The sequence below is a fragment of the Tachysurus fulvidraco genome, chromosome 12 (assembly GCF_022655615.1).
Source record: "Tachysurus fulvidraco isolate hzauxx_2018 chromosome 12, HZAU_PFXX_2.0, whole genome shotgun sequence".
Lineage (NCBI taxonomy): Eukaryota > Metazoa > Chordata > Actinopteri > Siluriformes > Bagridae > Tachysurus > Tachysurus fulvidraco.
In genome coordinates this window covers 22,185,655-22,208,268 of record NC_062529.1, presented here as the reverse complement: position 1 = coordinate 22,208,268, position 22,614 = coordinate 22,185,655, and the positions used below count along the sequence as shown (strand labels likewise).

General features: G+C 43.2%; 1 long non-coding RNA gene and 1 pseudogene across 4 annotated transcripts; one reads left to right on the top strand and one right to left on the bottom strand.

Annotated features, from left to right (window-relative positions):
- The first annotated feature begins 8,611 nt into the window (after positions 1 to 8,611).
- On the top strand, positions 8,612 to 12,620 carry LOC113651435. Of its 4 annotated transcripts, none has more exons than XR_007144554.1 (6): positions 8,612 to 8,962; positions 9,927 to 10,101; positions 10,255 to 10,378; positions 10,685 to 10,869; positions 10,953 to 11,134; positions 11,236 to 11,424. It is a non-coding gene; the product is annotated as an uncharacterized LOC113651435 (long non-coding RNA). The 4 variants fall into 4 exon arrangements; XR_007144553.1 differs by lacking the exon at positions 11,236 to 11,424 and adding an exon at positions 12,205 to 12,620 and having other exon boundaries at positions 8,614 to 8,962; positions 9,927 to 10,093; XR_007144555.1 differs by having other exon boundaries at positions 8,614 to 8,900; positions 9,927 to 10,093; positions 11,236 to 11,413.
- Positions 12,621 to 16,602: 3,982 nt separating this feature from the next.
- LOC113651433 lies at positions 16,603 to 16,959 on the bottom strand (annotated as a pseudogene).
- Positions 16,960 to 22,614: the final 5,655 nt, after the last annotated feature.

Sequence of the window (22,614 nt, the reverse complement as noted above, 5' to 3'; positions counted from 1 at the left end):
TAAAAGGGTATGATTGAAATGTAAAGAAGTAATGATGTTACCTGACGATCTGTCTCCAATGAGGTTCTCCGTGAGACACAGCAAATGGAAGATCACTGTTTTCAGCTGTGCTGCTCCCTCAGACACTGGGTACTAGTACAAGATCTCCTGCTGCACAGACACAGTTAAACACGTCAGTACAGAGACACCAGAGCAAAACGTCTATTTGGGTCTGAGACTGGATGAGAATTAAAACAGAGCTAGTGAATTCAAGATTTTAGTGTGGGGAAGAAAACAAAACAATCAAACTTTTTTTTTTCAGATGTATAACTGTAGGACTAACATTAATTCTCAATTACACATTTCATCAAATGTAAATAAATCCTGAAAACCACATTCAACACAGCATTAACCAGAGCTCAGGATGAATATGAATTTTAAGACTCAAATGGCTTAGCAAGGGATCTCAGGCTCAGTAAAAAAGACCATGCCACACATACTGTATATCAAACTACATTAGCTGGGCAGCTAATAACGAATAAAATGTTTTGTTAATGTTGTAGCTAAATGATGCCTTTAATGATAAATGAATGATAATAAATATAAAAATATCACCATAACTCTGGTTCTGAATGTAGTAAGATAAAAAACAGGGTTTCAAAGAAAAAGACAAAGAACTTCTATTAGAGAATCTCTGATCTTTAAATAAAGGGGAATGAAATATGAAGTAATGCTGATTTATTCAGAGAAGATGAAAATGTGGGGACCCTCTTTTACTGAGTTCTGATTAGTATGTCTAACAGGACACTTCAGGCTTTTAGAAACCTGAAGGAAACGTGTGTGTGTGCGTGAGTGTGTGTGTGTGTGTGTGTGTGTGTGTGTGTGTGTGTGTGTGTGTGTGTGTGTGTGTGTGTGTGTGTGCGTGTGTGTTTGTGTGTGTGTGTGTGTGTGTGTGAGAGAGAGAGAGAGAGAGAGAGAGAGAGAGAGAGAGAGAGAGAGAGAGAGAGAGAGAGAGAGAGAGAGAGAGAGAGAGAGAGAGAGTTATTGCATAAAACAAGAACGGAACTGAAAAGGAGAATGTTATAGGGTCTCAATGGAACACAAGAGAAGACAAAATAAAAAACAAAATGTTTTGGACTGGTTTGTCGATAGTGAGCGCGGAAATACAGGGGACAAGCGGTTTTATTAAGCGAGTCATTGAGTCGTTCATTCAAACGATTCGTTCAAACGGCCGATTAATCAAGAATGAGACAGATGTTTGTAAATGGAGCATTGAATCTTTGACTCAACCGATTCGTTCAAATCACTGAATCATTCAAAACACGATTGAATGTTGCTGTGAGACTTTGCTATGCTGTGATCTTTGTTTGGATTCATCAGATCTATTTTCACTGCTAAAATAGACCAAAACAGTCAAAATTCCGTCTATAATGTAAGTGACTTGAACTGTAAAACCCGAGCCTATTTATTTATTTATTTATTTATTTATTTATTTATTTATTTATTTATTTATTTATTCATTCATTCATTCATTCATTCATTCATCCATTCATTCATTCATTGTGTTTGCTGTCTTGTTAACATATCGATATATGACTGAAAGAAAAGATCAGGGCTGTTTTCTTGGTCGTTTTTGTTGTTTAACATCTAGATGCAATTGTTGTACGCCATCTTAACAAACTTCTATCAAGTTTGTTAAGACTAGCAAGACTATCAAGTTTATTAATGAGCAACTTCTAAAAATAAAATGTTTAGTTGTCTTTGTAAAGAAATGCTCACACGCACACTCAAACATGTTTAAATACATATATGTTGTTAATAAATAACAACAAATTGTTGTAACAGCAATATCTCCAAGTTTTGTTTTTCACTGTAAAAATGTCATGATTTGCCAATGCAAAGAGAGTACTGCCAGCTTTTTCCCCCACTTCAAGCACTGATTATAACACAAAAATCATTCTCTTTCAAAAAACATTTATGAGAAAAATGAAATCAAAGTCCGTGACGTCGCCCGGTTAAGCGCAACCGGGGCCCCGCCCTGGAGCCAGGCCCGGGGTTGGGGCTCGCATGCGAGCGCCTGGTGGCCGGGTCTTGCCCCACGGGGCCCGGCCGGGCTCAGCCCGAAAGAGCGACGTGGGGCCGATCTCCTGTGGGCCCACCACCTGCAGGAGAAACTGTAAGGGGCCGGTGCAATGTGGATTGGGTGGCAGTCGAAGCGGGGGCCTCGGCGACCCAATCCCCAGACACGGAATCTGGCACTTGGGAAATGGAATGTCACCTCGCTGGGAGGGAAGGAGCCTGAGCTGGTGCGGGAGGTTGAGAGATACCGACTAGATATAGTTGGGCTCACCTCCACACACAGCTTGGGCTCTGGAATCTAACTCCTTGAGAGAGGCTGGACTCTCTACTACTCTGGAGTTGCCCATGGTGAGAGGCGGCGGGCTGGTGTGGGCTTACTCATAGCCCCCCAGCTCAGCAACCATGTGTTGGAGTTCACCCCAGTGAACGAGAGGGTCGTTTCCCTGCGCCTTCAGGTCGGGGAGAGGTCTCTCACGGTTATTTGTGCTTATGGGCCAAATGGCAGTGTAGAGTACCCAACCTTCTTGGCGTGTCTGGAAGGGGTGCTGGAAAGTGCTCTGACCGGGGACTCCATCGTTCTACTGGGGGACTTCAATGCTCACGTGGGCAGTGACAGTGAGACCTGGAGGGGCGTGATTGAGAGGAACGGCCCCCCCGACCTGAACCCAAGTGGTATTCTGTTATTGGACTTCTGTGCTAGTCACAGTTTGTCCTTACCGAACACCATGTTCAAGCACAAGGGTGTTCATCAGTACACATGGCACCAGGACACCCTAGGTCGGAAGTCGATGATCGACTTTGTGGTTGTTTCATCTGACCTCCGGCCGTATGTCTTGGACACTCGGGTAAAGAGAGGGGCGGAGCCGTCAACTGATCACCACCTGGTGGTGAGTTGGATCCGATGGCGGGGGAGGAAGTTGGACAGACTTGGCAGACCCAAACGTACTGTGAGGGTCTGCTGGGAACGTTTGACAGAGTCTCCAGTCAGAGAGATCTTCAACTCCCACCTGTGGCAGAGCTTCAACCAGATCCCGAGGGAGGTTGGAGACATCGAGTCCGAGTGGACCATGTTCTCCACCTCCATTGTCGACGCGGCCGCTCGGAGCTGTGGCCGTAAGGTCTCCGGTGCCTGTCGTGGTGGCAATCCCCGAACCCGGTGGTGGACCCCGGAAATAAGGGATGCCGTCAAGCTGAAGAAGGAGTCCTATCGAGCCTGGTTGGCTTGGGGAACTCCGGAGGCAGCTGATAGGTTCCGAAGGGCCAAGCGAGCTTCAGCCCGGGTGGTTATGGAGGCAAAAACTCGGGTCTGGGAGGAGTTCGGGAAGGCCATGGAGAAGGACTATCGGTTGGCCTTGAAGAAATTCTGGCAAACCGTCCGGCGCCTCAGGAAGGGGAAGCAGTGCCCTGCCCACACTGTTTACAGTGGGAGTGGGAATCTTCTGACTTCGACTGGGGACATCTTCGGGCGGTGGAAGGAATACTTCGAGGTTCTCAACCCCACCGACATGTCTTCCACTGAGGAAGCAGAGGGCGGGGGCTCAGTTGTGGACTTGTCGATTCCCCAAGCTGAGGTCACTGAGGTAGTTGAGAAGCTCCTCTGTGGCAAGGCACCGGGGGTGGATGAGATCCGCCCTGAGTACCTCAAGTCTCTGGATGTTGTGGGGCTGTCTTGGTTGACACACCTCTGGAACATCACATGGAGGTTGGGGACAGTGCCTCTGGACTGGCAGACTAGGGTGGTGGTCCCTCTGTTTAAGAAGGGGGACCGGAGGGTGTGTTCCAACTACAGGGGGATCACACTCCTCAGCCTCCCCGGAAAAGTCTATGCCAGGGTACTGGAGAGGAGAATTCGGCCGATAGTCGAACCTCGGATTCAGGAGGAACAATGCGGGATTCACGGTCGTGGAACAATGGACCATCTCTATACCCTCGCCAGGTTGCTGGAGGGTTCATGGGAGTTTGCCCAACCAGTTCACATGTGTTTTGTGGATCTGGAGAAGGCTTTCGACTGTGTCCCTCGTGGTGACCTGTGGGGGGTGCTCTGGGAGTACTCCTGCTCATATAGGGACCGGACAGCCCTTAACAGAGGGCCCCGGACCCTATATGAGCAGGAGTTTGGTAACGCATTGCCGGCAGTAAGTCGGACTTGTTCCCGGTGCATGTTGGACTCCGGTGCAGGGCTGCCCTTTGTCACCGGTCCTGTTCATTACTTATATGGACAGGATTTCTAGGCGCAGTATGGGGCCGGAGGGAGTCCGGTTTGGGGACCACAGGATTTCGTCTCTGCTTTTTGCAGATGATGTTGTCCCGCTGGCTTCCTCAAACCAGGACCTTCAGCGTGCACTGGGACGGTTTGCAGCCAAGTGTGAAGCGGCGGGGATGAGAATCAGCACCTCCAAGTCCGTGGCCATGGTTCTCAGTCGGAAAAGGGTGGCTTGCCCCCTTCAGGTTGGTGGAGAGCTCCTGTCTCAAGTGGAGGAGTTTAAGTATCTTGGGGTTTCGTTCACGAGTGGGGGAAGGATGGAGCGGGAGATCGACAGGCGGATTGGTGTATCTTCTGCAGTGATGCGGTCGATATACCGGTCTGTTGTGGTGAAGAAAGAGCTGAGCTATAAGGCGAAGCACTCTATTTATCGGTCGATCTACGTTCCTACCCTCACCTATGGTCATGAGCTTAGGGTCATGACCGAAAGGACGAGATCCCGGATACAGGCAGCCGAAATGAGTTTCCTCCGCAGGAAAGGCTGGGCGCTCCCTTAGAGATAGGGTGAGGAGCTCGGTCACTCAGGAGGAGCTCAGAGTAGAGCCGCTGCTCCTCCACATCGAGAGGAGTCAGCTGAGGTGGCTAGGGCATCTGTTTCGGATGCCTCCAGGACGCCTCCCTAGGCAGGTGTTCCGGGCATGTCCAAGCGGGAGGAGGCCCCGGGGAAGACCTAGGACACGCTGGAGGGACTATGTCTCTAGGCTGGCCTGGGAACGCCTCGGTATTCCCCCGGAAGAGCTGGAGGAAGTGTCTGGGGAGAGGGAAGTCTTGGCATCCCTGCTTAGACTGCTGCCCCCGCGAACTGGCCCCGGATAAGCGGTAGAAGATGGATGGATGGAAATCATCCTCCTTTTTTTTTCAAAAGAGACCAATTCAGCGACTTTTACTGGTGTTTTTACCAATTATGTTATGTCCAACTATGGGTCTAGAGGATATGCGGACGTAACACAAAAAAAACCTCGTTATTAAAAAAAAACAACAATAATAAAAACTCGGTCCTAAGAAAGCCTCCGTTCAATTGGTAAATTGTGGTGTGTGTTCAAGTAAACAGGGAGAGACCGAAGCTGAGTCTGGTTGAGCGTGTGTAATTACAAACTATATACAAACACAAAAAGATAACAATAACAAAGTGAGGGACAAGAGCGGTGCTAAAGAAAAAACTCAATAAAACAAAACACATCAACTAAATCTCAGGTACGAATACTTAACTAACAAAAGAAAACAGGAAAGCAACATCTTCAGCGTAGAACGCCACTAACTACGCTGCCTAATAACAGAAGTACAAGGATTGGCATCTGCTCATAACCTAGTGTGTCTAAACAGTTTCGCTCTGCGTGATGAAATGTAAGTCACGTGACAAACTAACCTGGTCCCAATCACTATGTATCGGAGAAGGAATGGAATAGGCACCGTTAAAGTGAAAGTCGAGTCACAGCATAGACCTCGATAACTGTATAGAACAGTTCACAAAGCGAACCACTTAACACACAATAACTAAACACAGAATTAGAAATAAACCAAGGCAAACCAGATAAGCAAACGCAGGTGAGCAAACAACCAGGTAAGTCAACGCCCCTCCCTCGCGCTCGTGTCACATCCGGGTCTTCATACCTGGCCAATAACACCGGATTGGTTCCTGGAGTGGTTCATGGAATGATGACTGGCGATGATGAATGATGAATGATGAATCGTCCAATCACAGGACCTGCAAGGCGGGACAGTGAATAAAGGAGAAAAGAGAGAGAGAAAACAATACGGGACGTAACAGCTACCCCCTTTAAAAACAAACATATGAAATTGCTCGACCTAACATTCACCCAAAATTTCTGCCCGAAAACAGAAACACACACCTCAACCCCAACAAAGGCAACCGTATCCGCTGTTTAGGACGAGCCCCCAATTAGCAGATTTAAATCTGCCTGGCGGATTTGTGCTCTCTCCTGAGCCTCCATCCGGAGCCGTGCAATCCGCACCTTCAACTGTGCGTCCCCTGTTGACCTGGGAGTGCTTGGTGAAAAAGGCTCATAAGGTGGAAGAGTTGCCCCGACCTTATCCCCAGCCTCAGCTGTGACCAACTCACCCTCACCTTCACCAACCTTCCCATCAGCTTGCTTCTCGCCAGCAAGATCCGCCCCTCCGTCTACATCAGGCAAACCCAAAACGCCTGAACTAACCAAGCAGTCAATCAATTCAGCTTTTATATCCTTCTTTAAAGTTTGCTTCGGAATCACAATGTGGAAGTGATCAGCTATTAGCAACAACTCATCCTGCAACTCATCCTGCATCCTGCATTATCAATCACCTCCAAGGAGGGACTATCAACAAAACTCTGCAGGTTAAACGCCATGAAACCAAAATGCCACAAGAAGAAACTAACTGCTTAAATTGCAGCATTGTGTAGAATAAACAGTGTGAGTCTTGTGTTCACACTGAAAACAAGAAGAAAAAGAAGCAGAAGAAGCAGCAGTAGTAGTAATGGTAGTCTTCAGGAACCTAAATGATGACCTTATTTAACTGAAAAATTCTCAAATGTTGGACACTTCATGCACTCAACACTGCGAAAAAGGAGCAAATGTGTTTCAAGACACTCCAGTGGACGACATTAAAGATGTTTTGAAAGAAAGAGTGAAAGAGTTGTTTGGTTTGGAGAGTTTAATACCAAAAGGATTAGCTTTTATAAATTACAGAAGAAGAAACTGTCTGTTTTCCACACAAGTTTTACCAAAACAGAACAGAAAGAATTTCCAGGACAAAACAAAGGATATGATGGTCATCAGATGAGATCACAAGCGAATGGCATCACGCAGTCGGTCTAGGACACAGCATGCCAAGACGCACAACAAATTTATCAATGCCTTCTTAGGACAAAATGGAACCTGTGAACGCTCCTAAGGAGCATCAAAGACCACCGGACCATCCCACAGATCCAACCTAAGCGAATGATGTCATAATGATGTCATAAGAAACGGTGTGTTGTTATGCAGTAGTCATAAGAGAACAGCGTGTCCTAATGATGCAGTCATTAGCAAACGGTGTGTCGTAACAATGTAGTCATAAGGCTCAGCTCATTTTATACACAATGTTATACGAATGGGATTTTTAAAATAATGCCACATGATGGTGTTGGGATCCCACAGCTACATTAGTATTAGGCTTTAGCTCAGGATACAACACAGTGCTGAAACACAGCAGCACTAATGGGACAGAAACTACATTAGGCAGTACAACAGTACAAAAGTGTTTATAACAGAAGATATAGTGTTGATTTTGTGCGTCTTTGAGCATAGAGATCAGGGACAGTGTTGCCTTTCTTTAACCATTACTGTACATTATTAAAGCACGCTTTTGTATTGTGTGTGTTGTGTTTTGTGTGTGTGTTTTGTGTGTTGTGCTGTGTTTTCTGTGTGTGTGTGTGTGTGAGAAAAAGAAATGTTCTTTTTGTGTGTGTGTGTGTGTGTGTGTGCACATGCGCATGTATGTGCGTGTGTGTGTGCGCGCGTATGCGTGTGTAAGATTTTCTGTCACTTACTCAACACACACACACACACACACACACACACACACACACACACAAAATCACACTCACTCACCTCAGCCTAAATTTGCTTTTAAGACATAAAAGCAATAGAGTTAAACACAGGTGACTGCACTCTGGCTTTTGCTGATCATTACACTCCTTACTGTTCTTCAGTTCTGGTGTTGTTTGTTTATTTTTTTGGTTATTTGTTTGTTTATTTGTTTGCTTGTTTATTGATTAAGATCCTTACAGGGGAAGCTTTCACTCTACTTCATCTTTGTGTACACAACACTGTTTCAGATAAGGAGTTCTAATGATTCTCTTCAGCACTTTATTCTGTAACTCAATAATCTGATGAACAGATTCTGGGTTCGGAAATGAACGACTGTAGAATTATTAGACAGATTTTTATCAAATCGTATAAACCTGTGACCATGGAAGGAATCTCACATTTATGAAGAAGGAATCTTTGTAGATTTGTAACTTTTATTCAATTATTTGTAAGAAATCCAGAAGAATATAAGAGCATACTGCTGTAGAACTAATGGGTGTTATTTTATGTGTCTTTTTTGTATAAATAAAGACAGACATATCAGACTAACTTGACTCTTCTTTTAATAAACTTGTGTGTAATGTGTCTGTCTGTGTTTTCCCCTTGTTTCTGTCTGCCGTCTTTCCCTGATGTTAATTGTTGACCCCGCCCACCTATCTGTTACCATGGACACTAATTACATTTATTCTCTTCCCCAGGTGTTTTGTCTTAGTCCTTGTCTGTCTCTGTTTTGTGATTGGTTCTCGTTCACCATATATACTCTGTCTGTTCACTTCAATGTTGTTGGTCGTTGTTGGTGTTGGTATGTAGTGTGTTTTTGTTCGATGTTCCCATTGCCTGTTCGTTCTGTGTTCTGCCTTGTGTTGCCTGCCTGACTGTTTTTCTGTTTCGTGTATTGGCCGATTGAAACTCTAAAAACTGCATTTGGATCCTCACTCGCCTGTTGTCTCACCGTGTCACTCGTGACATTGTGAGCCCTACACACCATTATTTACATGAGGTTACCCCAGGTGTGCACCCTCTTCTCTGGCCCCATCTACAACAGAACAATTGTTCCTATTGTCACAGGAGTGTGAGTTTGTGTTCACTACAAGTGTTTAAAAACTGCATGTTGTGTTTACTTGTTATTTTTGACTAATATGTAAATTTGTTTGATGATCTGAAACATTAAAGTGTGACAAATGTGCAAAAAAATAAAAAATCAGGAAGGGGGCCAACACTTTTTCACAACACTGTATTTTGGTGAGTGTGTGTGTCCACTACGAGTGTGTGTCCACTACGAGTGTGTGTCCACTACGAGTGTGTGTGTCCACTACGAGTGTGTGTGTCCACTACGAGTGTGTGTGTCCACTACGAGTGTGTGTGTCCACTACGAGTGTGTGTGTCCACTACGAGTGTGTGTGTCCACTACGAGTGTGTGTGTCCACTACGAGTGTGTGTGTCCACTACGAGTGAGTGTGTGTGTGTGTGTCCACTACGAGTGTGTGTGTGTGTGTGTGTCCACTACGAGTGTGTGTGTGTGTGTGTGTCCACTACGAGTGTGTGTGTGTGTGTGTGTCCACTACGAGTGTGTGTGTGTGTGTGTGTCCACTACGAGTGTGTGTGTGTGTGTGTCCACTACGAGTGTGTGTGTGTGTGTGTCCACTACGAGTGTGTGTGTGTGTGTGTCCACTACGAGTGTGTGTGTGTGTGTCCACTACGAGTGTGTGTGTGTGTGTCCACTACGAGTGTGTGTGTGTGTGTGTCCACTACGAGTGTGTGTGTGTGTGTGTCCACTACGAGTGTGTGTGTGTGTGTGTCCACTACGAGTGTGTGTGTGTGTGTGTCCACTACGAGTGTGTGTGTGTGTGTGTGTGTCCACTACGAGTGTGTGTGTGTGTGTGTCCACTACGAGTGTGTGTGTGTGTGTGTCCACTACGAGTGTGTGTGTGTGTGTGTCCACTACGAGTGTGTGTGTGTGTGTGTCCACTACGAGTGTGTGTGTGTGTGTGTCCACTACGAGTGTGTTCCTGATCTTTAATGTGTGTGTTGTACAGGTGAACTAGACAGTCCCCGTCTTTCGGCAGGTGAAGTCGTGAAAAATCGCCTGCACCGTGGAGAGGTGGATGCTGCTCTGAGCATTCTGGGTAATATGGACTGGTGCCTGATGGGAGAAGACTGCTATGATTGTCTCGTCTTAGTGACTGATCACCTGCTCAATAAGGTAAGAAGGTAAGAACATGGGAAGTGTGTGACGTGTATCTTCAGGACAAATTGAGTAACTACCAGAATCTTGCAGAAAATAAAATGTGACCAACAAACGTCCCCAACATCCTGTAAATGTTCATGTCTTTATTGTGTGTGTGTGTGTGTGTGTGTGTACAGCTCAGTTAGAATAAGCTCTGGGGATGTTCTACAATCCGTCCAGAGCCTTAACAGACAGAGTCATAAAGATGTTCCGAGAACACATCTGCCGCTGTGCACAGAAAGTCTTCCTTCACCTGCTTAGGTATACACAAACACACACACACACACACACACCCCTCTACACATACACCAAGGCCACCTACTAAGATTGTCGGTCCTTTTCTAGGTTTTTATTTTTAATCATAATTTCCACAAGAGTTTACACCACGTAAGTATCCACACACACACACACACATCCTTAATTCTGATGTATTGTAAATACACCCTTAGAAAGGGGCCACTCTTTTACAAATTTGTTGCATTGAATTTGTTCATGTATAGACGAGACAAATTAAATGAACATTTGCGGATGTGTGTGTGTGTGTGCTTGTGTGTATGAAATATCCAGGTTGAGCGGTTCCTGAATGGCTTGTGGGGTGGAAGAAATATCAAGCAGTGGTGGAGAAGCGGCTTACAGATGGGGCGCGGCTGCCGGATGATTTTGAGGATGATGACCGTTATAAAGTGTCAAAGCAGCTGTTTCAATCACGGCAGATAAATGAAGAGCAGGAGCGGCACCTGGCAGATACTCAAGTAAGTCCGTCTTTGTTTATGCACAAGTATAGACATTTTTAGGTAATTTAGATATATTTTTATAAATTTTATTTTTTCATCAGCTTAAGCGGTGGTTGTCGGCGGCAACCATGTGGTTGTCACCAAAAACCAGGTGGATTTTCTTCATGAATATGCTGCTGGGCGCCGCGACCAACGTCTTCGTGGAAGAGTTAGCCGTCAAATTGCAGACATGCTGCTTCATCACCTTCGAAGTCCTCGTCGTCTTGTGCACTGCTTTATTTTGGTGAGATTTGCAACATTATATGTTTATCAGTCATATAGGTGTATATATAGTTTTCAGAAGGAACATCTGATTTATGGACTTGTTTCTGTCGGCATGCACAGAGCTGAACATTCTAAGGAGGTGCGCGAATGAAAGGATGCAAGACCTCGTTTGTTTCATCAGTTCTATTTTAACTATTTTAGATTTTGTTTTACATGTTGGTCTTTTCATTTTAGTTGCACAAAGGAGGGGGGGATTTTTTTTAAGGGAAATGTTTTATTTAAATTTTTTTTATCAATATTACTATTTTTAATATGATTTAAATCAATAAAAGTTCTTTTTTTTTAAACATGTTCATGTTGTGGATGCAATTTTTAAAAACTTTTTTTTTTTTTAAATGTTCAATTTTACTCAACATTACAACACACACTGATTATAAAAACACACAGATTAAAAAGGTTTAGAGAAGGTTCTGGTAATTATTTAGTAGTGTTTATGAGAACATGGAGTTGAGCAGTGTTTTATTAAAGGGATATGTAAGGGCTGACGGTTTGATCCGGAGTGAAGTAACCGGGACGGAGCCAAGCTGTGGTGTTACTGCACTGGAGAACCATGAAGAGTTCTCCTCTGGGTTCTGATCCAGCTGAAACTTTTAGTTGTACAAAAGGAGGGGGAAATGACTGTATATAACTGCTGCTGACTTATTGTGACTCTCAGAGAGATTCTTCAGTGTCTCCACTTTATAAAACAAAAACATTAAATAAATGGACTTTAACAGGGTGTTTTCTTTTGGGTTAAATAAATAAACCCAAATTGTAAATAAAGAGTAAACTAATCAGCGACAGGAAGATATTATCAGAAGAGCGTCGTCATTTTTGTCAACAATTTTTGTTGTTTGTAGATAGATTTATTATTATATAGATTGATGCTAACAGACTAGCGAGAGCTGGCACAAGCGAACTTGGCAAGAGACTAGACTAGAGTAGAGTGAATGGAGATCTATGTCGTGAGTCAATTTAAATGCAGTGATTTATTTTTGTGTGAGAAAAAGTGAAGAAACATTTACATTTACATGCGCATTTCATTTGCAGCCTGGACGCGGAGGGGTGTTTTTCTCCTCTCTGCTCTGACTGCAGCGCGACGCTACTGAGAGACTTACCGCCTGTGAGTGCTTTTGGACTGGAGAGGGGCTCACGGCAGCACCCACTGCTCGTTGAGCACAGTAGGCCTAACTGCAGAGTGATTCGTACTTTCGAGTCTCCAAACACCACAAAAGTCTCCAAAAACACCAGTAAAAGTCGCTGGATTTGTCGCATTTGACAAAAAAAAAAGTCACCAGGAGGATGATTTGTTGTGTTATAATCAGTGCTTGAAGTGGGGGGGAAAGCTGGCGGTACTCTCTTTGCATTGGCAAATCATGACATTTTTACCGTGAAAAACAAAACTTGGAGATATTGCTGTTACAACAATTTGTTATTTATTAACAACATAAATGTATTTAAACATGTTTGAGTGTGCGTGTGAGCATTTCTTTACAAAGACAACTAAACATTTTCTTTTTAGAAGTTGGTCATTTAGTAAACTTGATAGTCTTGAAGTTTAAGATGGCGTACAACAATTACATCTAGATGTTAAACAACTAAAACAAGAAAACAGCCCTGATCTTGTCTTTTCAGTCATATTTCGATATGTTTACAAGACAGCAAACACAAATAATAAATAAATAAACGAGTAGGCTCGAGTTTTACAGTTCAAGCCACTTGCATTTTAGACGAAATATCGACTGTTTTGGTCTCTTTTTTTTTTAGCAGCGAAAATAGATCTGATGAATCCAAACAAAGATCACAGCATAGCAAAGTCTCACAGCAACACTCAATCGTTTTGAATGATTCAGTGATTTGAACGAATCGGTTGAGTCAAAGATTCAATGACCCATTTACAAACATCTGTCTCATTCTTGATGAATCGGCCGTTTGAACGAATCATTTGAATGAACGACTCAATGACTCGCTTAATAAAACTGCTTATCACCTGTATTTCTGCGCTCACTATCGACAAACCAGTCCAAACACATTTAAATTTTTAAATGAAGTAGAGGAAATGAACAGGGTTTTGGGAGTCGGTCATCTGAAAACCTCAACATTTATACCTCAGATTGTGCTTTTTAAGGAGAGGATAAAGGTAACAGGCTTAGAGGATATTAGTGCAAGAGCAAATGAATTTCCACTTTAGAGATGTGTAAACGTTCACTGGTGTGTGAGAAAACTGTCATTTTTAGCCGGTAAATTCTGAACATTCTCTCATGATGAGTTGTAGATTTGTACATGGCAGGTTTTCTCACAATACTGCAGCTTTGTTTTTTGAATCCTACTGGACCAAATACAGCCTTATGATTGCCAAACAGACTTTCTGGTGTAGTAATATAAAGAGCTTGATATTACATTTACCAACATCAGGGTTTTTTTTTTTTTTTTTTTAACGTGGTATGAAATGTATAAGTTATAACTGTGGAAGCTTGTTTCAGCTATGAGAAAATATTCCAAATACTCTCTCTCACTCTCACTCATTTTCTACCGCTTATCCGAACTACCTCGGGTCACGGGGAGCCTGTGCCTATCCCAGGCGTCATCGGGCATCAAGGCAGGATACACCCTGGACGGAGTTCCAAATACTTCTTTGTTTTATAATTATCACAACTGAATCTTTTTTCTCACAGCTAAGAGTTCTCTGCAATTTAGTACACAGTCACACTAACTCACAATGTATTATTAATGAATGAATTAATTGTGTGACATTAAAGTGCATTTGTATGATATCACAGAATTGTGGGTTAGGTGTGAGCGGTTCTAAATTCTTCAGATCGTTCAGGTTATCCACAGTTAGGGGGCAACTGTTGATTACTGCCATAGCTTCATAAAACAAAGTGTGCAGTGAAGCATCACTAAGTCTGCCCGATGAAAGTGATACAGTTGAACTTAGAACACTGCGTGCAGTTTTGATTGGCCGCTCCCATACGCCACCAGCATGCCTGGAATGGGGAGCATTCCAAATAGTCACATTGCTTGTCAGCAAGAAAAACTCTTAAGTCTTTCAGGGTCAAGCTCCTGTAATGCAGAATTCAGTTCATGTTTAGCACCTATGAAATTGGTACGCTGGTCACATCGAATTTGTCTCACTATGCCTCGAATAGAAATAAAGCATCGTAGGGCATTGATGAATGCATCTGTAGACATGCCTTCTAACATCTCAATGTGAATAGCTCTTGAACAAAAACAGGTCAGAAGCAGACCATACCTTTTGTGTTGCTTTCTGCCCTCCTTAGTCATAAAAGGACCAAAGCAATCCATCTAAAGGGTAAAGGGTGAGTAAAGGTTGAGTAAGGTTCCACACGTTCTGTAGGGAGATCACTCATCCTTTGACCTTCAGCAGATTTTCTTAGCTTTCTACAAGTTACACAGTTGTGGGTGTATGAAGTGACAGCTCTGTTTATTCCAGGTATCCAATAGCCACAAGACCTTATATCATTGATTGTGAATCCCTTTCCTTGGTGCTTCACTCTTTCATGACTGTGTGCAATTATTAATTTGATGTGATGTAAGGTTCTCATAAATTTATTATGGCCTGGAAGTTGTTTTCCTAGGTTAAAAATATCTATCTCCTTCTGATATACTTGCTTTTGCACTCCCTTTAGGATCAAATGTTTTGTCTCCTCTTGTTCACTCACAGTTGCAGGTGAAATTTGTTTTATCCTTCCTACTTAGTCTCAAAAGGTGTGTAATGGCTTTGACAGCTGTCTTCAGTTGTTGTTTGATCGTGGGACTTTCTGCCTTTAGTTTTGCCTTCAGCAAATGCACGTTCAATCGAGTTGAGATCAGGTGATTGACTCGGCCATTGCAGAATATTCCATTCCTTATCCTTAAAAAACTCCTGGGTTGCTTTTGCAGTGTGGTTTGAATCATTGACCATCTGTATTGTGAAATGCTGTCCAATCAACTTTGCTGCATTTGGCTTAATCTGGGCAGACAGTATATTCTATACACTTCAGAATTCATCCAGCTGCTTCTGTCTTCTGTCACATCATCAATAAACACCAGTGACCCAGTGCCACTGGAAGCCATGCATGCCCATGCCATTACACTGCCTCCACCATGTCTTACAGATGATGTTGTAAGCTTTGGATCATGAGCTGTTCCAAGCCTTCTCCATACTTTTCTCTTCCCATCATTCTGGGAAAGGTTGATCTTAGTTTCATCTGTCCAAAGAATGCTTTTTCAGAACTGGTAGGGCCTTTATAGATTTGTTTTGACAAAGTCTAATCTGGCCTTTCTATTCTTGAGGCTTACGAATGGTTTGCAGAAAGAAATAATGAAGGAATAGCCTACACCTTTCCATGAAACAGCTGGAGGCTGGATACACTCAAGAGCTGTAATTGATAAACCCTTCCTCCAATTTGGATTTAAATAACCTCAAATTAAAGCTGAGAGACTTTCTGCCCACTATACGTATACAACTATAGCTTGGATATGTTTTGGTAAATACCAAAAAAAAAAAAAACCTAAAATTGTGAATGTGTCCAAATATATATGGACCTAACTGTATATGAAAATTGTAATCTAGTTTGAAAGATTATCAGTCAAGAACTAAATCTATTGTTGCAATTTTGAAATTTGGCCAACAACTTATAAGAACAAATAGTATTCATAACAGTAGGTTTTAATTGTCATTTATTGCTTTAAATTTTTTTGTTGTTGATAGTAGTAAATAGCAATATTCTAAAATGTACAAAAATAGCACTGGGTTAAAAAAAAATACTACTACTACTACTACTACTACTACTACTACTACTAATAATAATAGTTGCCTGCAAATATTTGTGATTTGCGCTCTCTTTCTGTTTAAACACAAACACAAAACAAAGAATAAACACTTTTTTCTTTAACCTATTTTGTCCATGCTACTATATTTTAATTTGTAATGACAAATTAGATAATTCAGCCTTCTGCTTCTTTACTCAGCTCCAGCTGAACTCTGCTTCATTAAATATTTAGATATACTAAGAGAAGATGATTACACGTGATCGTTGAGGACAACAACCTCATCATCAATACAACATTGTCAGACAGTATATTTATAATCGCACCCTATAGTGTCACCCACATGAGGATGAGGTTCCCCCTTAAGTCTGGTTCCTCTGAAGGATTCTCCCTAAGGGTGTTTTTCCTCACCACAGTCACCACAGGCTCTCTCGTTAGGGATGAATACAAACATTTAAATATTAGTCTAATATTAACATTGAGTTTTTGTTTTATATTAATCTCTATATAACTTTGTTTTATGGTGATGTTCTGTAAAGCTGCTCTCAGACAACGTCCATTGCGAAAAGCGCTATACATATAAATGTGCATTTATTTATTTTCAATTAGTCTTCTTATCCCTCAACACAATATTCCTAACACAAACACTCTGTACTCTCTGTAAATCATTTTTTTCTAAAGCAGATTCGTGTGAATGGCGCACAGGTTGGTGTCCTCCAACAGACCGACCAGGTATGCCTCACTAGCCTCCTGCAAGGCCATGACGGCCGAGCTCTGGAAACGCAAGTCGGTCTTGAAATCCTGAGCGATTTCTCTGACCAGGCGCTGGAAGGGTAGCTTGCGCATAAGCAGCTCAGTAGACTTCTAATAACGGCGGATCTCCCTCAGAGCCATGGTGCCGGGCCTGTAACAGGGAGTCTTCTTTACGCCACCGGTAGCCGGGGCGCTCTTGCGTGCAGCCTTGGTAGCGAGCTGGTTCCAGGGCGCTTTGCCACCAGTGGATTTACGGGCGGTCTGCTTGGTTCTTGCCATAGCTTCGAGCTGTGAGCTTCACGGCAGAAAAACACGATAAACGGTGCTGGCAAACGCTTTGTTTTTAAGCCCTAACGCCACCCTGTTCTCATTGGGCATATTGAAAGCACACGTCTGCCATTGGATAGAACACGTTACGTCACCTGATGACTATTAGATCACCACGTCACATTCTTCAGTAAAAGTGTGTGGCTCTTAAAAGAGACTTTTTGGGTAGTGAGAAATGCAGTTTTACTTGGTCTTGATGGCATTCTCCTCGTTGTTACGCCCAGCGAGCTGCAGGTGGCGGGGAACGATACGGGTCTTCTTGTTGTCACGGGCTCAGCAGTCAGATACTTGAGCACGGTAACCAATTAAACCGGAGCGCTGGCACCGACGTGCTGGGCGTAATCACCTTTATGCAGAAGCCTGTGCACACGACCCACGGGGAACTGAAGTACGGCCCTGGATAAACGAGTCTTGGCCTTAGCCCTAGTTTTACCGCCGGTTTCGCCTCTTCCGCTCATCTTGTAGTTCAGATACCTTCTAAGAACAACACTGATATAACAGTGCTGTTCTTCTAGCACACTGTGATATAACCAACACTTCAACTCTTATTGGCTAAGATCCTTGTGACGGAAGAACCAATCCGAAACACGTATATATATATATATATATATATATATAGACTATATATTTTACACACACACACACATATACACACGTGTGTGAGTATGGTGATTATTCTGGGGAAGGAACAGATTGATCTTTTGTCCTTTACCTGGCCTCTACTCAGGAGGCTGCTTCTTTAGTGTCTTTTCATATAATAGTGAAGTCCTTTGGGGAGTTTTTCTTTTTGTTGTTTTTTTTCCACCCTTAAAATTAGCAAAAAGCATCATAGGGTCTGGTGTTTATTATATCTAATAAAAATCACATTCAATAACCTATAAACAAATATAATGAATTTACTGACAGTCACTATAACTCTAATGTATAACATTTTTTAATGCTGTCTATATTTAGTGGAACATTCTTGCTGGGTTTAAGTCTGATGTGAGAAAACATTTTCATAAAAATCAAAAATACATGATTTAGTCATAAAAGTCTTATTCTGTCCTTATTCTTATCCTAACATCCCCATGTTTGTTCTGCTCCTCTAGTCACCTGGTATGAAGTTCAGAACGTAAGACTTAGGGTGCTTTCACACCTATAGTTCGGTTCATTTGGTCCGGACCAAAAGCAAAAAATGACCCATTGTAGCTTTTTAGCAGTTTTGGTTCCTTTTCACACCACACCGATCGTTCTGTTCCGCACCAGTTGAAACGAACCAAAATGCAGTCATGTGATAACATCCACATCACTCATTGGCCACATGTCTTTGAGCGTATTTCCTAAGCTGCTTCTCGATTGGTCAGAATAAACGTGCGGGAAATTTCAACGAAACTCCGGAAGTAAACAAAAAGAGGAAAATACAGGAAAACAGCATACAGTACACCATACATTGCTTGTACACAGCATTCTATGCAAAGTCTTAATTTTCAGAATGAAGCACGGATGCGGCTTGAAAATATCATTTTAATGCACTGCAAACGGCGAAGACGCATCGCAAGACACTTCAGGTGGTGGCGACCATTACTTTTGCGAAACTGTGACATGCTCATCTTCCGAAAATATTGCCAACGACCCACTACGGCAGCTGGTTTATTCCAAAATGCGCAATACTTTTTGCAGTTAGGTCTGTTCTCACCATAAATGAACCGTACCAGAGTTCGTTTGAAAGCGTACCGAGACCACCTCTTCAAGGAGGTGTTTGTTTGGTCCGCTTTTGGTGCGCACCAGTGTTCGATTGCTGCATTCTCACCTGCCCAAACGAACTGCACCAAATGAGCAATCGAACTCTGGTACGATTCAACCAAACTAAACAAGGCAGGTGTGAAAGCACCCTTAGACTTTATATCTCAGAACACTGAGTTTTTCCTTGCGACACACATCCACTAGATGGCGACATCTGACCGCCATAAGTGAACCACACAATGTGATGCATCTGTTACTGCTCTCTTTCAGTAAACTTTCATCCTCAACATTAGTGTGCAGAACAATTCACATCAACAAGGTATGATATTACTGTACAATATTTAATCTGACTACATCCATGTGATGTTACCAGCACGTTACCAGCATCAGTAAAGCTGATATAGACCAACATCTTCACAGAATATTTAAATAACACAGATGGATCTCTAAACTACCCCAATAGTATAAAACCATTCTAATACTTAGTTAACAATGTTAAAATTTAATGCATCTTTTGTTATACTTTAATGTTTTAGTTGTCATCAAGCTGATGTGAAATGTATACAGTGTTAAAGTTACACACCATAGTAGTCAGAGCACTGCAACATTTTTTTAAATAATGTCAGTCCCTCCATTAATCATCCATCAATTTTCCAAAATGTCTTATCCTCTGTAAAGTCACAGGAGGATAGGAGCCTATCCCAGCATCTCAGGCTACAGGCAGGTTACACCCAGTACATCCTGAGCATTCACACACACACCGAATCCTTCTAATGTTGTAGAGAAGAAACTGACATGAGCGAGTCACCATTGAATGCTCAGAGTATCAATTTTATTTAATGTGTTGGGTTGCATTACATTTACAGCATTCGGCAGACGCCCTTATCCAGAGCGACGTACATACTGTAAGTGCTTAAATCTCTAACATTGAATACATTAATGCTGGTTCACTAGGTTACATACTTAAGATACCATGAGTTTAAAACATTTGTTCAAAGTTACAATGAAAAAGTGTCAAAGGTTTGTTTTTTTTAATGCAAAAGATAAGGAAAGAAGTGCTAGTTGAAGTGTTTCCTGAATAAGTAGGTCTTCATCCGCCACTTGAAAATAGCCAGTGACTCAGCTGTCTGGACCTATAGGGGAAGTTCATTCCACCACCTTGGTGCCAGAACAGAGAAGAGTCTTGTAGTATACTTGCCTCTTACCCTGAGAGATGGTGGAACCAGTCGAGCAGTGCTGGTAGATCGGAGGTTGCGGAGTGCAGTGCGAGGAATGATGAGGGCTTTGAGGTAAGAGGGAGCTGGTCCATTTTTGGCTTTTTAGGCCAGCATCAGTGTTTTGAATCTGATGCGTGCAGCTACCGGAAGCCAGTGGAGGGATCGCAGCAGCGGGGTGGTATGCGAGAACTTTGGCAGGTTGAAAACAAGCCGGGCAGCTGCATTTTGGATCATTTGTAGAGGACGGATTGCGTTCATAGGTAGACCTGCCAGCAGTGCATTGCAGTAATCCAGTCTAGAAATGACAAGAGACTGAACAAGTACCTGAGCAGTCTGTGTGGACAAAAATGGCCGAATCCTTCTAATGTTGTAGAGAAGAAACTGACATGAGCGAGTCACATTAGCAACATGAGAGGAAAAGGACAGTTGATTGTCCATGGTTATCCCAAGGTTGCGAGCTGTGGCTGAAGGGGATATCAGATCATTGTGCAAGGATATAGCAAGATCATGACCTGGGGATGAATCACCTGGGATGAACAGCAGTTCAGTTTTGCTAGGATTGTGCTTTAACTGATGAGCAGTCATCCATGATGAAATTTCTGCCAGACATGCTGAGATCCTGTCAGAAGCTGTGGCATCTGAGGGTGGGAAAGAGAAGATAAGTTGTGTATCTTCAGCATAGCAGTGGTAAGAGAACCCATGTGATGAAATAACTTCACCAAGAGAGTGAGTATACAGGGAGAAAAGAAGAGGACCAAGTACTGAGCCCTGTGGGACGCCAGGGGAGAGTCTGCACGGAGCAGATGTCACACCCCTCCATGTTACCTGATATGAGCGTCCTTCTAGGTAGGAAGCAAACCATTCCCAAGCTGATCCGCAAATCCCAAGACTCTTGAGGGTTGATTAGAGAGTCTTGTGGTTGACTGTATCAAACGCTGCTGAAAGGTCAAGGAGGATAAGGATGGATGACAGTTTGGCTGATCTAGCAGCATGTAGCTTCTCCGAGACATCCAAAAGGGCTGTCTCTGTAGAGTGAGCTGCTTTAAAGCCAGACTGGTTGGGGTCTTGGAGGTTGTTCTGTGAGAGATAGACAGACAGATTATAGACAATGCGTTCAAGAATTTTTGAAAGAAATGAGAGAAGTGATACCGGTCTGTAGTTATTGATGTCTGATGGATCCAGAGCAGGTTTCTTTAGGATGGGAATAACCATTGCTATCTTGAAAGTAGTTGGTACCTGACCGGATGCTATGGATCTATTGACGATAGTGGAAATGAAGGGCAAAAGGTCTTGCAAGATGGCCTGGAGCATAGTGGCAGGGAGTGGATCCAATTGGCAGGTGGTAGGATTGCAGGACTGAATGAGTTGTAAAATCTCTTCTGTTGCCACAGTTGAGAAATGTGACAACGAAGGTGTAGGGGAATGTATACTCTGAGATGTAAGTGCAGTCGGGGCTGAAGTGAAGGTCTGGCAGATTTCCTCAATCTTCTCCTGGTAGAAAGAAGCAAAGTCTTCTGCGGTCAGGGAGGATGAAGAAGGCGGGGCCATCATCAGAGATGATGTTGTGGAATTTCCGAGGGTCATGTGAGGAAGCTTCAAGCTTTTCCTTGTAGAAGGAAATCTTGGCAGAAGTCACATCTGAGGAGAACTTGACAAGAAGTGTTCGGTAAAAATCAAGATCTGCATCAAGTTGTGATTTCTTCCACTTTCTCTCTGATGATCTTAGCTCTCTTTGATTGTTGCACAGCACATCTGAAAGCCAAGGAGCAGAACAAGAAGTTTTCTTGGGTTTAGTGAACATAGGGCAGAGGAAGTCCATAGTTGAGGAAAGATGAGAGGAAAGTATCCGTGGCTGAGTCCAAGGGTAGTGAGGAAAAAGACTCAGGATCAGGAAGGGAAGAAAGAGTGCCAGAAGCTACAGATGAAGGGGAGACAGAGTGAAGGTTGCGGCGGGTAAGAGGTAGTTTTAGGTAGGATAGGTAGAGTAATGGTGAAGGATACCAGGTGATGATCAGAGACATGTAGTGGGGTAGCAGTCACGTCTGTAGTTGGAGAAGGACGGTTGAAATCCAGGTCCAGGACATTGCCTCCTTTGTGTGTGGGGATGTAGCTGTTGAGTGTGAGGGTGAATGAGTCGAGAAGAGACAGGAGGGAAGAAGAATGTAGCTTGTCAGAGTGGAGGTTGAAGTCACCAAGCACTGTCAGGGGGGAGCTATCGGAAGGGAAAGCACTAAGCAGTGATTCAATTTCTTTCAGGAAGTCTCCTAGGGGACCAGGAGGGCGTTAGACAACAATGATAACAAGGTTGATTGGAGAGGTAACTGAAATGGCATGGAATTCAAAAGAAGAGATGGTTAAATGAGAGAAGAGGAGAGGTGTAAACACCATTTCTTTGACAATAAACCTGTACCACCACCCCTGCCTGTTTCTCGTGGTGAGTGAGAGAAAGCATAGGCAGAGGATAAAGCAGCTGGTGTAGCAGTGTTCTGTGGGGATATCAAGGTCTCTGTTAGCACAAGGAAATCAAATAAGTAATGGGAAGTTAAAGCAGAGATAAAATCAGCTTTCTTTACAGCAGACTGACAATTCCAGAGCGCACCTACCACCACTGTTTGAGACTTACATAACAGAGGAGGGTAGATGAGGTTACTGGTATTGTGACCTC